Genomic DNA, 14312 nt, shown 5'->3' on the forward strand with positions numbered 1-14312 from the left:
TATTAGTTTTATTAATGCCCTATAAACCTAGCAACCATGATTTGCCAGGCTAAAAATTTGCCTTTTTAACAAAAATTGCCAGCTTTCTAGCTGACCACTCAAGAGCATGAGTTTTCCCCCCTCAGGGTGAAATTTATGTTGTATAACACAGACCTCATTCAATAATTGATCAGAAAATGTAACTGAGAGGAGTGATTATTTTTAGAAACATTGACGACCAATAACCCAAGATACAAAGTTAGAAAACACTGCCATTTAAAACCTTGTAGATACCGGAATTCTTGTGAGTCCCCTTATCCAGGTACGTGTTAGGTCTTGAATTAATTGCTCTGCGGCTGTGGATTTTTATTTGATGTTCTGATCTCTTCCTTTCAGTTTGATAAATTAGTGTAGAAAGTGGAAGAAAAACATGCTGGCGCAGCCTGTGCGCTTTGTCAGATTAACAGAATGGAGTCCTGCTCTGGCATCAGTCAGTGCTGTTGTCCAAACCCTCTGTGGCTCCTTCCTCCCTCCCTGGGGCCCAGAGCTGCAGACGCTAGAGGGGCATCGGCCTGGGAGTGAGGTTCCCGTTACAGTTTGGAGAACCCAGCGAATCCTGGAGTTAGGTTTCTGACGCTCCCCATCTTGCTCCCTGGTTACAAACAGAAAAAAAAAAAAAAAATCAAAACCATATGTTCAATACACTATCAGCCTTCTAGTGAACATGTTGCCATTAAATAATAACCGTCAGCCTATCCGCAAATTTGACGGTGATGGGCGTTGGAGCTGACCTGCCCTGGCGGAGGCTGGGGAGGGTGGAGAAGGGCGATTGTGTTTGCTTCCTTGCTCAAAATGGCATGTCGCTGGAAGCCTTCCAGCTCCTAATGGTGGAGGCATAGCAAGGACTGCATTTACTGACTTATTTCCCTCTTTTTTTTCCACATATTCCTTCTTCCCCTCACATTTTCAGGACTGAAAATTAGAAACACTTTTCTCCTACACACAAAATTACTCCCTCACACACAGTTTATTTTTCCCCTGCTTTGAAGTGACAGTTGCTGCAAGAAAAGTTTTCTCTTAGAAGAGCACAGGCTGTCCTGGCCAGAATGAAGGGGTTAATTTAAAATACAGCCAGCTAGGTAGTCCTAGGGGCATGCTTTCCCTTGGGGATGGGGGTGGTATCTGAAAGGTTGGACGGGGTGCTCCTGGGGCTCTGCTAATATTTTATTTCTTCATCTGGGTGTGAGATATACAGATGTGTTCACTTTGTGAAAATCCAGTGGGCTGGATACAGGATATGTGGTCTTTTTTTTTTTTTTTTTGTCTTTAATAAAGTTTTTAAAATGTAGCTGGCTATCTTGTACTGTGTATTATAAGATAAAGAGAAAGCCCGTGGGAAGATAGTCCTATATTTTTATTCTGTTCCCGCTTGAACCTCCACTATTTATTCATTTCTCTCTTCTGGAACCTTCTGGGCTTCCAGCAGTGGTCTCTGTTCCCACCTATAATCAGAACCATGAAGGGTCATGACAGCCAGCTTATCATTCTACCCTGGACCAGATGGAAGTTAATGCTCCAAATTAGAAACTTAAAAGGAAATGATCAGTGCTAAATAATAATGATGCTGACAGTAATAATAACAGTTACTTTGTCATTATATACAAAACATCTTCTTGTTTCTTCCTATTTTTATTCAAATGCATGAAAGCTTTGCTTAAGGGACTTTTTTTTTTTTTCTATTTGGCAATCAAGACAAATGGAAGGAAGGAAGAGTGGGGGGACAGCAGATGACAAAGCCCTTAGCCCTTTTCTGGCGGTGTAGCCCTAGATTAGCCTGTTAGTCTGTTTAAGTCAAGGGATTGCAGATCTCAAAAAATAAATAAGGATGGCTAAGGATGGCAGGAATGCAAAGCTTGTGGGTCATCAACACAGATTTCAATCCCAGGGTCCCGTAGGAAGCACGAGTTACCAAATTCATTGGACCTCTGGTTTCTTGTGCCCACCTCTCAGGATTTTTGTGAAGATTTGGTAAAACAATGGACCAGAATTGCCTTGTGCATGGTGAGGGGCCCTTTGTCAGTGGGAAGGAGCTGACGGCATTGTTAATTTAAGGACCTGCTCTGCCAGGGCAAATGTGTTCTCCTTAATGAAGCTTTCATTGGCTATAGAAAAGTTTGCAGGAAAAACAAATGTATGAAAGATAGTAGATGAGGAGAAAATTATTTCTTAAGTCTTTCCCATTTCCTTTCCCCTCATGGAATTTATACTGTACCGTGACAGGTAAGATGTGTAAATAAATCACCATGGTGAAGGTATTATGCCACAAGGGAGGTATAAGGTGCCTGTGAGATTACTGCCATCCAAGTAAGGCAGTCAGGGAAGGCTTCCTGGAGGAGAAAACATCTGACATGGCCTTGAAGGATAGATAAAATCACATTGTGTGCACCTGAAAAGCACCCATGCAGGTTTTTCTGGAGCATGAAGTGCAGTCTAGGGTGTACTTGGCATGGACTAAATTGTGAATGACTTTGAATGCCACCCTATCTATTTCAAACTTTATTCAGAATGCAGCAGAGAGCCACCAAATATTTTTGAGCAGGTAAATGAGGGGTCAGACAATGCTTTAGAGAGATAATTCCGTGAGCAGAGTTTAGATCTGAGAATTGCAGACGCTCAGGCAGGTCATGAAGGCATAGGCTGGGATAGCAGCAATGAGAATGAGGTGCTGTGCTGAGGCCAGGAGCAACTTACAAAGAGCATGGGCAGGATTGATTGGAGCCAAGGGAAAAGGAGGGAGTCAAAGCTGACCTGGACACGATCAGCTTAGAAAACAGAAAAATCAGTGATGCCAATGGCATAAACACATAGGAGGATGGGGGAAGACAATAAAATTGGCTCAGATCATTAAGAGTTTGAAGTCGGAATGTCCTCTGAGAAGTATGGGTCTAGGCTTCTGTAGCGTGCGGAGCCCAGTGTATATTTGGAATTCATCCACAGAGGACTGATGTTTGAAATCATAGAGGAATTGAGATAGCAAAGAAAACAAGTGTAATCTAGAAAATGGTAGACGACACAGGCTTAGGAAAGCCTTACATTGAAGGGAATTTCCTAGGCACACTTCCACTGGCACAAAAATCCAAAGTGAAGAGCATTTCATCCAAGGTGAGGGCACCTTGGAACAGGTGTATGGGCCTCATAACCTCTCTCAGTGCCTTTGGATCTGTGACAAAGGATCATGCTATTCACTGTGTCATAGATTAAGGCTTCCTGAAACCAGGTGAGAATGGGAAATGGTGGAGATCCTAAAGAAAGTTCAATAAAGATGAAGACCGGGCCCAGTCCTATGAGGTGCAGAAGCTAAGACAACGCCTCTGACCTTTGGGAAAGTCCCTTTTTGGAAGAGTGCTGCGTGGGCTGCTGAACTGCAAGGCACCAGGGAAGTGGAAAGTGAAAACGATTAGGTAGGGAGTGGGAGACAGGTAGCGCAGCCAAAGGGGAGATGGCAGTGAGCAGAGAAGAGGCAGGGATAAAGTAAGCAAGTTTAGGTTGGAGGGCAAGGTGTGCTGGGCTGCCTGGTGGCACCTGGGGCAACTTTTGGCTCATGGAGGCTGCCTGCTGGGGATTCATGAGCTGAGGCCACTGGGAAAAAATGGTTTTTGAAAATTGATAGGCTTAAGTATGATTCTGCTCTACCAGGAAAGGTGAAAAACATCAGATAAATGTGAAGGAAGGTGGTGAGGTGAGGTCTAAAGGCTTCTCCAAGGAGGCTTCCAGAGGCTTTTGCCTTGAAATGAATTCTGCTCTACTCAAAATAACTGTATCGGAGAGGGGTCAAGATGCTACATCCAACCCCACTGCTAACCAAAGACAATCTCTGTATCACCACAGGCATAACTGCAATACAGAGACTGCTGCTTCTTTCTGAAGTGCTATATAAATGTTTTTTGTACTATTGTTAGTTTATTATTTTCTTTAGCTTTTCCCTTCATACTACAGGGTATCAGCAAAGGCTAATTCATGTGCCTAGATAACTCTTCTCCTAAATAACAACCTGCCAATATAGATATCTCATATGGAATATTTTTAATGTCTCCTTATACTAATCTCCATGCATTTTAAACTTGAGCCAATGTCTGATAAGTAGTAGATGCTCAATAAGTAATGTTTGTGGAATACTTGTGAATGGCTGAAGTGTTTTAGTATTGAGGCAGGCATTTCTCTAGATAATTATTAGCTGTGAGTCATACTCACAGAAATCCATAGTCCATCATCTATAAAAATACACCCAGAAGTTTATACGGTGATGAAAAATGAATGCATTTTTCCCCTGGGAACATATGCATCTCTATGAAGTTGTGCTTTAGTGCTGAAGAGAGGCCAGCTACACTCCAATTCCTTCAACCAGGGATCTTTTTTCATTTAAACTTCAAAGAAGTTTGGCTGATGAAGGCTGTGGACAGAGAGAAACTAAGTGTGAGATACGTGAACTGTGAGTTCTCTGGAGCGTCCTAACTCTTAAAATAAGTTTTAGTTGCTTGATTGCTGTAGGATAGATACTTCTGGTTATGTGTGGCTGCACAAAATGTACAGCACGTCTGACAAAATGGATTGACCTATTTCTTTGCCCTTGAGGGCCACTCGAAAACTTAATAAAAGACAAGCACATCCACAGACAAAGCCAGAATAAGATTTGTAGCCACTGGGACAAGGTTGTATTTCTGGACTATATTCACCTCTCCACCCAACTCCAACCCTAGGAGAAGAAGTTGTATTTTCTTTCCATACCCATTTCAAAAGCTCTCCCAAGTTACTCCAAAGGTTGGTTTTGTTAGATACACATACTCTTGGGAAGCTTGTTAGAAGGACAAATTCCTGGGCCCCACCCCAGACTTCTGAATCCTAGGCCCCACCTCCCATGATTCTGACTCAGGGAGTCTGAGGTGGGGCCTAGGAACCCACATTTATTGCTAGACTACACAGTGATGTTGACACAAATTATTTGCAGACCTTCTGGCACAGGGGTTAGGAGACCATTCAAATCCTGCACCCAAATCTTGGCTCTGCCACAGACTAGCTGCACAACTTCAGGCAGATTTTGACATCGATTTGAATCTCAGTTTTCTTATCTTTAAAATGGGGGTAATAATTCCCACTTCTTTGGGCGATGCTTGGGATTAAATGAGATCACCTCATGTAACTTAATTATATGAGAAAGTACTTTCTGCGCTGCACAAAATAATACACTAAATACATAATAAATAACATATAGTTCTCTGGGGGTGGACATAAAGCTATTAGAGAATAACCACCAATGAATGCTATAGACCCTCTAAGCAATTCTAGAAAGAGCAGGGGTTTTGACATGACTATTTCTGCAAATTCTTAAAGGCTTGATATCCCTCACAAAGATCCCATTGTTCTTTTAGCAAAATGCAAGAAGGCTTTTTATTCTACAAAAGACTTTTGGGAATGTTTACATTTGAAGGAGATGGTAAAACACTGGAGCATGTTACCCAGACTAAAGGAATCATAGTATTTCTGGGATGATTGAAATGTAGCTGCTTTTGAAAACAGGAGGGCTGGGCTACATTTGGAAAGTTTCATGTAGTGCATGTGTGAAAATGAAGCACTTGAACGAGCTCCGTGATAGGCCATGCCTTGAGCTGTTTTGGCACAGATAAAATTGCTTCTGTCCTCACTCGGGCTGTTTTTAGGTTGTTCAAGCAGATGGTAACTGGCTCACACAGGGGCCAAACTCCTGAGCTTAAAACTTTTGGAAATGAATGACTGACTGACTGAATGAATGAATTTCCTCTGGGTCCAAGAAACACTCCCATTATATCTGCCGTTCCATTCTAGCCCTCTGGTCCCTCAGGAAAGGTTAGCCTCTTTGTTGCTCAGAGCATGAATATGTAAGGATTGGTTCAAGGTGTTTCCTGGAACTGAAGTCCCCTTCCTTCCTGGATATGCTGACCCAGTTGCCTGTGTTGGAAGACTCAGTATCACATGTCCTTTTTTTTCCCCACTGAGAACCCATCAGCAGCAGAGATACTTTCACAAGTTAGGTGTTTGCTGGAGCTCTGGGTCATAAGATTTGGGTCACACACAACCAAGAGGAAAGAAGTGTGGTACGGAGTCCATTTGATCAGCACACAGGGAGAAATAAGAACAGAAACGTGAAAAAAAATTCAAAACAGAGGAGGGAGGGCAAAGAAAAACGTATGCTACTCTGAAATCTAAGTCTCCGTTTCAGCTTTCAGTTGAGAAAGGTTTTCAATATTTTCCAAATCAAAGTATATCTACAGATCTTCAAATCCATTGTGAATTATTTTCAAAAGGCTTAGTCCTTTCATTCAGAGCACTGATTAAAATCCAACTGTGTGCCTAGTATCCTGATGCTAGGTAACGAAGTAAAACAATCATGATTGGTAGCAATGGAATTGAGCAGTTAAGACACACATATGCATAAACATTGCACACACACACGTGTGCAACACAGGCATGCACCCCAAAAGCCATTGGAGAACCCTGATTTCACTTGGGCCCATTTCACTTGGGCCCTGGATACTTGCTGTTTCATTTAAGGTGGGAGGGAGGGAGGGGCCATCGGAGTTAGGTGAGTTGGGTCTGACTCCAATTGGAGTGGGCCTTGTGTTGAGCTTAGAAGGATGCCTGGTTTCAGATAACCGTGCAGGAGAGTGGCATACATCCCATATCAAAGGAAACCACTCAAACAAAAGCCAATAGGAGGAAATGAGCTCTTATTGTGTGCACACATGGGGTTCCTCCGAGAGGAAATTGCCTGATTGAGGACACTTCCGATGCCTTCTGAAGCAACAAGGAAAGGCTAGGCCCATGTTCCCACAACTCGGAGAAGGTGTCTCCCTCAACCCTGGGCTGGCTGCAATGAAATGGGTAGGATTTTGACAACACCACTGCCCACCCGCAACACACTCCTAGACCTCCAGAAACTTCAATTACAAAATGTGTCTTTGGAACCCAAAAGGCAATGTTCTTCTTTGTGCTTTAGGGCGTTTAGACCTAGGAAAGAGGAGAGAGCAGGCACTTGGCTCAAATATGTTGCTCTCTTCATAGCCAAGGCTCCCCCATTCCTTGGGCTGCATCAGGCAACTGAGACACAGCCCGTGCCTTGCAGGGTCACCTTGCTACCAGGATCCTGTTGACTCCCAGGTGCAGGTCAGGCCAACTGAGATGATGTCCCCGGATCTGCTCAGAGGGGTTTTACATTCAGTCCCCTCAGCTAGACAATAGAGGCATCAACAATCCTGTTACCTGCCATCTTCTACCCAAAATGTAATCCTGACCCTGAACTTGTGATTTTGCAGGGCACAGTGTAGTGTCTGAGACTTGTCCTCAGCCCCATGTAGAACACAGAAACATCCCCAGTCCCCGAGAAATGTAGGGTCTAGAAGAGGAGCATACATTGCAGTTGATATAGCAGAATGAGGACTTCCTGGGTCCCGGGAGCCCCCGGGGTTGGGGATGAGGGTACCTAACAGACATTAAAAGAGCTTGGAATAAGCAGGACTTACTTGTTCCTTTTTTTTTTTTTCCTCCTGTACGTTGCTTGATTGACAGTTTGAGAACAGTTAAGCTTGGATCTGTGGGGATGCTACTATAACTGGCATGTATTATGGAGTCGTTGTCCAATGACATCATCCTCTGAAATTGGTGCTGGTGGAAGGAAAATGAAAGCCGACTGAGCAGGGCTCCGTGCGCGGCAGTCCCGCCCCTCCACTGAGCGCATGCGCTCCTGTGCAGGCGTCTCCTTCTTGCCCTCTGTCAGCCTGAAGCCCCAAAGCTTGGGCATGAGCTCAGAGTGTCACCAACCCAGCCAACCCCTCCCATATACCCCCCACTGCCCAAGTGACTATCTGCAGCGGTGGCCAGTGGCAGGCACGGACAGTGGATGTGGGAGAGAGAGTTGATCAAAAGACAATGTCCCTTGAACATATCAAGTTCCACTGTAGTTTAGGTAGATGCATTTTCAATTTACCCTGGAGGATGAAAAATCAAGGTTCTTAGATTGCCTTACGGACTGCTCCTGACGGCTCATTTATTTAGTCAGGCAACAAACCCTAAGTGAGTAGCCAGCATGTGTCAGATGCTGTAGTAGGGGTTGGGCTACAAAGATGCATTAGCCTGGCTGCTGTTCTGGCCAGATACAACAGCAACAAGGTCAGCCTCAAGGAGGTGAGGATAAATGGAAAGGGGGCACAAGGATCAGGGAGGACAGGACTGGCTGGCTGGGGTAGTAGGGGTAGGGAACAGGGCTGGTCATGATTTTCCAACAAGGGATTTGAACTGGGTCTTGGAGGATGCCCCAAATGCCAGAAATCAACGAAAGTGGAGAAGCACATCAGTCTTCTAATTAGCATGTTCCTTCTAATTAGTTGCTTCTAAGGCTTATCAAGTTGCATCTATAAACTAAAACTAATAGGCAATTGAGCATTTAACAGTTTCTTTTTCTTTTCTCTTTTTCTTTTTTCCTCCCCACCCTTGGAGGGGGAAAAAAACAACAAACAAATTAAGAGCTAAATTTGCCAGCAAATAGCATTATGTGGATGCACAGAAAGAGGACTATTTTGCTCATCCTGGATAGGGCTGGGTAACTGAGAATTTTATCCTCCGGCATGGATCTTATTTTGTTATCATTCATCAGAAGTTGCAGGAAAAAAAAGGTAGAGGGAAACTTCTCTGTGGGCTTCTACATGTTCTCCCTACACTTCTGTCTTTCACAGTATCAGAAAGGCAAGGGGAAAAAAAAACCCACACCCTGGTTCTTGATCATAGTACGGACAGTATTTTACCCTCTCTTTTGGCTAAAAATGACCAAATAAAAAACAGATTCATCTCATGTAACAATGAATAATGGTGGTTTCAAAGTCCTCACAGTTTAAAGGCTAATTTACAGGATTAGGTCATAGAAATGCTTGTAAAATTCCAATGTGATTCTTTAGTCATATTTAATTTCAAATATTATCACACACCAACGATAAAAATTTTAAGAAACCTGCTAGTGAAATATTTTCAATGAATTTAAGTTTTCATGCATTTCAAACATGATGACTTTTGTAGCTGTCCTGAATAAACACAAGCTGTAATTTTGAAAGCAACAAATTGACGGATGCAGAGAGGAAACCAGGCCAGTGTCTCGTTAACACTGCTGAATAGATCAAGATCAGAAAAGCCAAGGAAAGCCTGTCATCTGCTAAGAGAAATCGGGAAACAAATAGAGACAAGTCAACTTATAGTCAGTATGAATCCCCTAACCATTGAACTTCACTGAGAACCATGAAACTTTGACTTTTTCATGTATGAACAGCACTTTTGTGCCTTTGTTTTACAATGTAGACCAACGACTAGATAATGTGCCTTGTTCTTCATTGACTTTGTAATCTCATTCTTTGCCACAAATATAATGGCCTGTTTGTTTTGCTGCTGGTACACATTGGTCAAAGAATCAGACATTTGTTTCACGGTGCTTGTTTTGAAGAAATCAGTTCTGGGTACATCTTTACACTGCCCATAAAAACAGGGGCTTATCTGGGTGAGAGATACACCAGGTCTGCACTGGGATGGGCTTACATTTATCCACTACTATAGAAAATGAAATTGAAATATAATAAAACTGCATTTTAATCTAATTACTGAAGAGCTTGAATTATAGACTATTCATAAAGATGTACAGTTTTATTCATTATAATGACACATAGCAATTTGAGCTGGCCAAGAGTATTTTATCTAATAATGACCATTAAGAAGTTCTTATTAATAAAGAGATAAGAATGATTTATAAGTAAGATTACAGGTATTTTATCTAAATAAATAGTAATAAAACTCCTGAGAAATTTGGTCTCAGAAGTAGGGTAAATATTCCCATTAGGATTAGGTTAAGACTTAATTTCTTCAACAAGCACACCCTCTCTGCCCTTTTGTTAATAAATAGTTCAAAAGTAAACTTTAGCCTAGTCTATAAATGGTTCCAATTCACAAAGGAATTCTGATCAGTTGGTGGTGGCTGCCTGCCTCAAAACTTGCTTGAAGAAGTTTTTGGGTGCCAAGTCTAAGCTCCCAGGGAAAAAGTGCTGCGATCACTTAGTGATACATGCCATGGACAGGATAGGGGGAAGGGAGGAACAGATACCATTCATTTGCTACCCTTGGCATATCATAGGCTATTCCAAATGGTTACAAAGCTAGGATTCTCACAAAAGTCATCACCAGTCTTCTCCCTACGAAAGCATAATAACTTTTGTGTTGCTGGTAACAATGTTTCTAGATGTCACCACAATCCTGAAGTTTTGAAGGTTCTTTCTGCAGGGGTGGTAGCCATTGTACTATCTTAATTCACTTAGACCCTAAGTAAGGAAATTGAATTTACTAAAGATAGCCATGTAAAATGCATTTTTATTTCTACTAAGTTGGAGGAATAAAATTATTTAACAACTCTTCTTTCCTGAATTTGATGAATTTGCCTGAATTTGATATTTAGGCAGGAGGAAGGGCTGTTACATTGGATTGAGTCCATCGAAATGGTATTTTAATATTTCATTTTAATTTTGCTTGTAGTTATTATTGCACTTCTTGAAAGAAAATACTTAGTTCCTTCCACTGAAACAAATCTGAAATTCAGAGCCAAGTCCACGCAGCAGCACAATTTTCCATTATTTTGAAGTTAAATAACAAATGATGAGTAGGACAAAAGAAGGGAACTAGTGCCTTTAAAGCACCTACTATGTTTCAGGCACTTTGATTTACTTTCAGAATGTTTTTCTCCCTAATTTAATGCTCCCAGCTACCTAAGAGATATATGGTATTACTACATTTTATAGATAAGAAATATGAGGTTTAGAAAGGGACTGTTTGTTCATTGTGGAACTGAAATTGGAACTAGCCTCCAAAGTTGGCTGAAATTTCTGTTTGGAATTCAGAATTTGAATGCATACCACTTGTCCCAACTTATAAACAGGACTCTTGTAGTGAAGTTTTTTGGATTCACTAATATGAATTTAAGAACTTTAGCATTTTTGAAAGCCGTTAATAACTGTTGGCTACTGTTATTTCACACACACACACACACACACACACACACGTATTTATGTGGGTGAATCCCTATTGAACTTCAAACATTTATTGCAAACCACTTTGCCTTTTTATTTCAAAAAGAAAATGTGAATGACTACTCTTTATGTTAGAAAATTATTTAAAACCTAAAAAAGTGAAAATTTTACATGAGGATAAAGACTTTTTACATGAGGATAAAGACTTTAACGTATACAGTAAAGTCAGCAGTGCATATAAGAAAGCTGAATATCGTCCTGACATTTTATACGTGTGTAAATTGAACTTCTAATACAGAGGAAGTCTGCTTTTAGTTAACCACTGCGAATAAACTTCTGTTTCTAAAATTCTCAGTCTCTGTCTTTGGGTAGGAGAAGGCAGTGGGATTTGTGGCAGAGAGATCCCCTTCCACCCCACCCCGAAGAGGCATTTTATTAATTTCTCTTGCTGAATTTTTGACCCTGTAAAGAAAAAAAGATGCATTGTACCAAACCACACTACAAGACAGGCTCCTCCAGACGGGCTTTTTCCTTCCTGCTGAAGGACATGGATATCGGCTTTATGAGCTGGTTACAGTCAGCTTTATCGCCAAGCCAGTAGATTTTCTTAATATACTTCTTGCTGTTCTGTAAATAGCACAAAGGCAATCATGAATCTGAATCACTTGTGGGGTCACAGTGAGATTGATAAAGGTAATCTTGGGAAGAAGGTGTTGAGTAGCCTAAATAGTGAAACTAGTAATTGAAATTCTTTCTTATTGTGCAGGCTGACAGTCTCGAAACCAATTCTTTGAGTACCTATTGTCTATCTCTGAAATTTAATGAGATAATGCATGCTAGAAACACTTTATTCACCATACACAATTCTATGTAAATGCCAGCTGATAATATTAAAGATAATAATTGTATTAAAAATTTTAACTAACGCATGAAGAGAGCTTCGAGACTGTCTAGCATGTTTCCTTACAAAGTTGATTGATTAAAAACTGCAATATGTTTTATTTGTTTCTTTATTTTCAAGAATATTTGGAAGAAAAAGCACTTGAAACCTGGCTTTATGGTAATAATATAAAAACCAACAGGTCACTGGGTTTTTTTTTCCTTTAAAATGGTATGCCACCCTGATTTTTAAAATTCCAAGTTACCCTTTGATTCCCCTTAAAAGTGGGATAGGAGAAGAGATATGCTGTAAGTTCTAGGACAGGAGATGGCTAAACATGAACCCCGACATAGGTCTTCTTTGTGCTCTTAGGGATGGCTTCATTTCTCTCATACCTGTTTCTCTTGTTTATTTATTGAAGTTAATGATACAACTTGGAGCATTAGAATATTCCAATGTAAAGTGTCACGGTTATTGAGGCAGCAGTGTTACTTATAAAAAAATTGTTTAGAACTCTAGTATTTTCTTTAGTGCATTCATTAAACAGCTAAAAGAAAGCAGAATGGTTAATTAGCAATATCATTTATTCCATATTTTAAATCACATTCTAATTCAGTTACATCATTTTACTTCAAATAACTTCATAAGCAGTTAATATTTGAATCTGGAAGCCAATTAATTGCTCTACCTGTAAATTTTACCCCAAAATATAGGTTAACCCAAATCTAGAAAACATTTACTACTCAACACTTTCTCCCCGATTACCTTTTCAGTCTCAAAGCATATATGACAAACCCTTCATTACATGTTCTAAACTTTTCATCAGAAAACCTTGTTCTAGTTTAGTGTTTTAATGCTGCATTAGAAGTGATATTTCCTGGCAAATACTCCTTTTCTTTCCATATTTATTATCTGGATTTAGCATGTAATTATTTATTCTTTGCATAGCAATTCACTTTTCATTATATATATATATGTATATATATATATATTTTTTAACATGGAATCTTTCTCTGTCACCCAAGCTGGAGTGCAGTGGTGCGATCTCGGCTCACTACAGCCTCCACCTCCTGGGTTCAAGCAATTCTCCTGCCTCAGCCTCCCAAGTAGCTGGGACTACAGGCGTGTGCCACCACACCCAGTTATTTTTTTTATTTTTTTATTTTGTATTTTTAGTAGAGATGGGGTTTCACCATGTTGGCCAGGCTGGTCTCGAACTCCTGACCTCAGCTATCTGCTGCTTCGGCCCCCCAAAGTGCCGGGATTACTGGTGTGAGCCACTGTGCCTGGCTCCATAATATTTCATAGTCATGGTTGAGGCTCTTGTACATGGGTGAATAGCTTAGTTGGTTAAAGCAGGAGACAGTGATTATAAGTCCCTGATACCACAGTCTCATATTTCACCCCAGACCTGAGCCAACCATTCCCAATACATGTGCTATGGGTCTCTAAAGGGACAAAGCCCTAGCGTAATATCTCTAACCATTTAAAGCACAAAAAGAAAGAAATCTTGTGTTTATGATTACCGTAAAGAATAATAAAATCAAGATAACTTTTTTTTTTAGAATCCTCTCTTTCTTCTAAAATCCTATAAAATCAGATAAAGAAAAGGTGGAACAAAATCCTAAATATAATGTTCAAACTGTCATATGTGGTGCCTTAATGGTTAATTTTCTATTAGTTATGTTTTATTATTAGAAGCAATAATAAGCAGTTATAATTTAACATTTTTATGCCAAGTCTATGGAAAATGTTATGCAAATTTTACTATTATTAGAAAGCTACAATTTGCAAGCCATTGTCACTCCATTCTTTTATTTAATCTCTTTTCTTAAAAGTGGCCACCCCCAACCCCACTCATTGTGAGTTGAAATTATTCAAATTAATGTCAAGTTGTTTATGTATTAAACTATATTTTACCTTAATACTTAGTTTTTAAAAACACATAATTTCTGCTACACAATTTGGAAAGCAGACTGTGATATATGATATGCCTACTATGTCGCCGTAATGGGCCAGGTTCATTATAACAAAAATGTGTCCAGACTTAGTGAGATAATGTGAATTCCCTATTTCTCAACTTGCTTGCATTTTAAGATGTTCAGTCTGGAAAGTGTTTCCACTGTTTGTGAATGATTGTCCCTAGATGGTGGTGACATTTGACCTATTGTTCAGTTTTGAAGATGGAAATGACATGTTCGCAAGCATAAAAGCCCAGAGGGCATTTTTAGAATTTTTGTCTTAGAATGTTTTTAGTTTTATTTTATTTTCTGATGATAAAATACTTGCTTCCTCAAGGAAAAATATATGACATTTAATATCCTACGGTAAACACTGGAGCCTGACATTCTCCATTGCTAGAACACATG

General features: G+C 40.3%; 1 protein-coding gene across 11 annotated transcripts in view; it reads left to right on the forward strand.

The window, feature by feature from the left end:
* MBNL2 (muscleblind like splicing regulator 2) overlaps positions 1-14312 on the forward strand; it is a 180392-nt gene that overhangs the window by 12915 nt on the left and 153165 nt on the right. The window lies entirely within an intron of this gene.

This window comes from Pongo pygmaeus, chromosome 14, assembly GCF_028885625.2.
Source record: "Pongo pygmaeus isolate AG05252 chromosome 14, NHGRI_mPonPyg2-v2.0_pri, whole genome shotgun sequence".
Classification (NCBI taxonomy): Eukaryota; Metazoa; Chordata; class Mammalia; order Primates; family Hominidae; genus Pongo; species Pongo pygmaeus.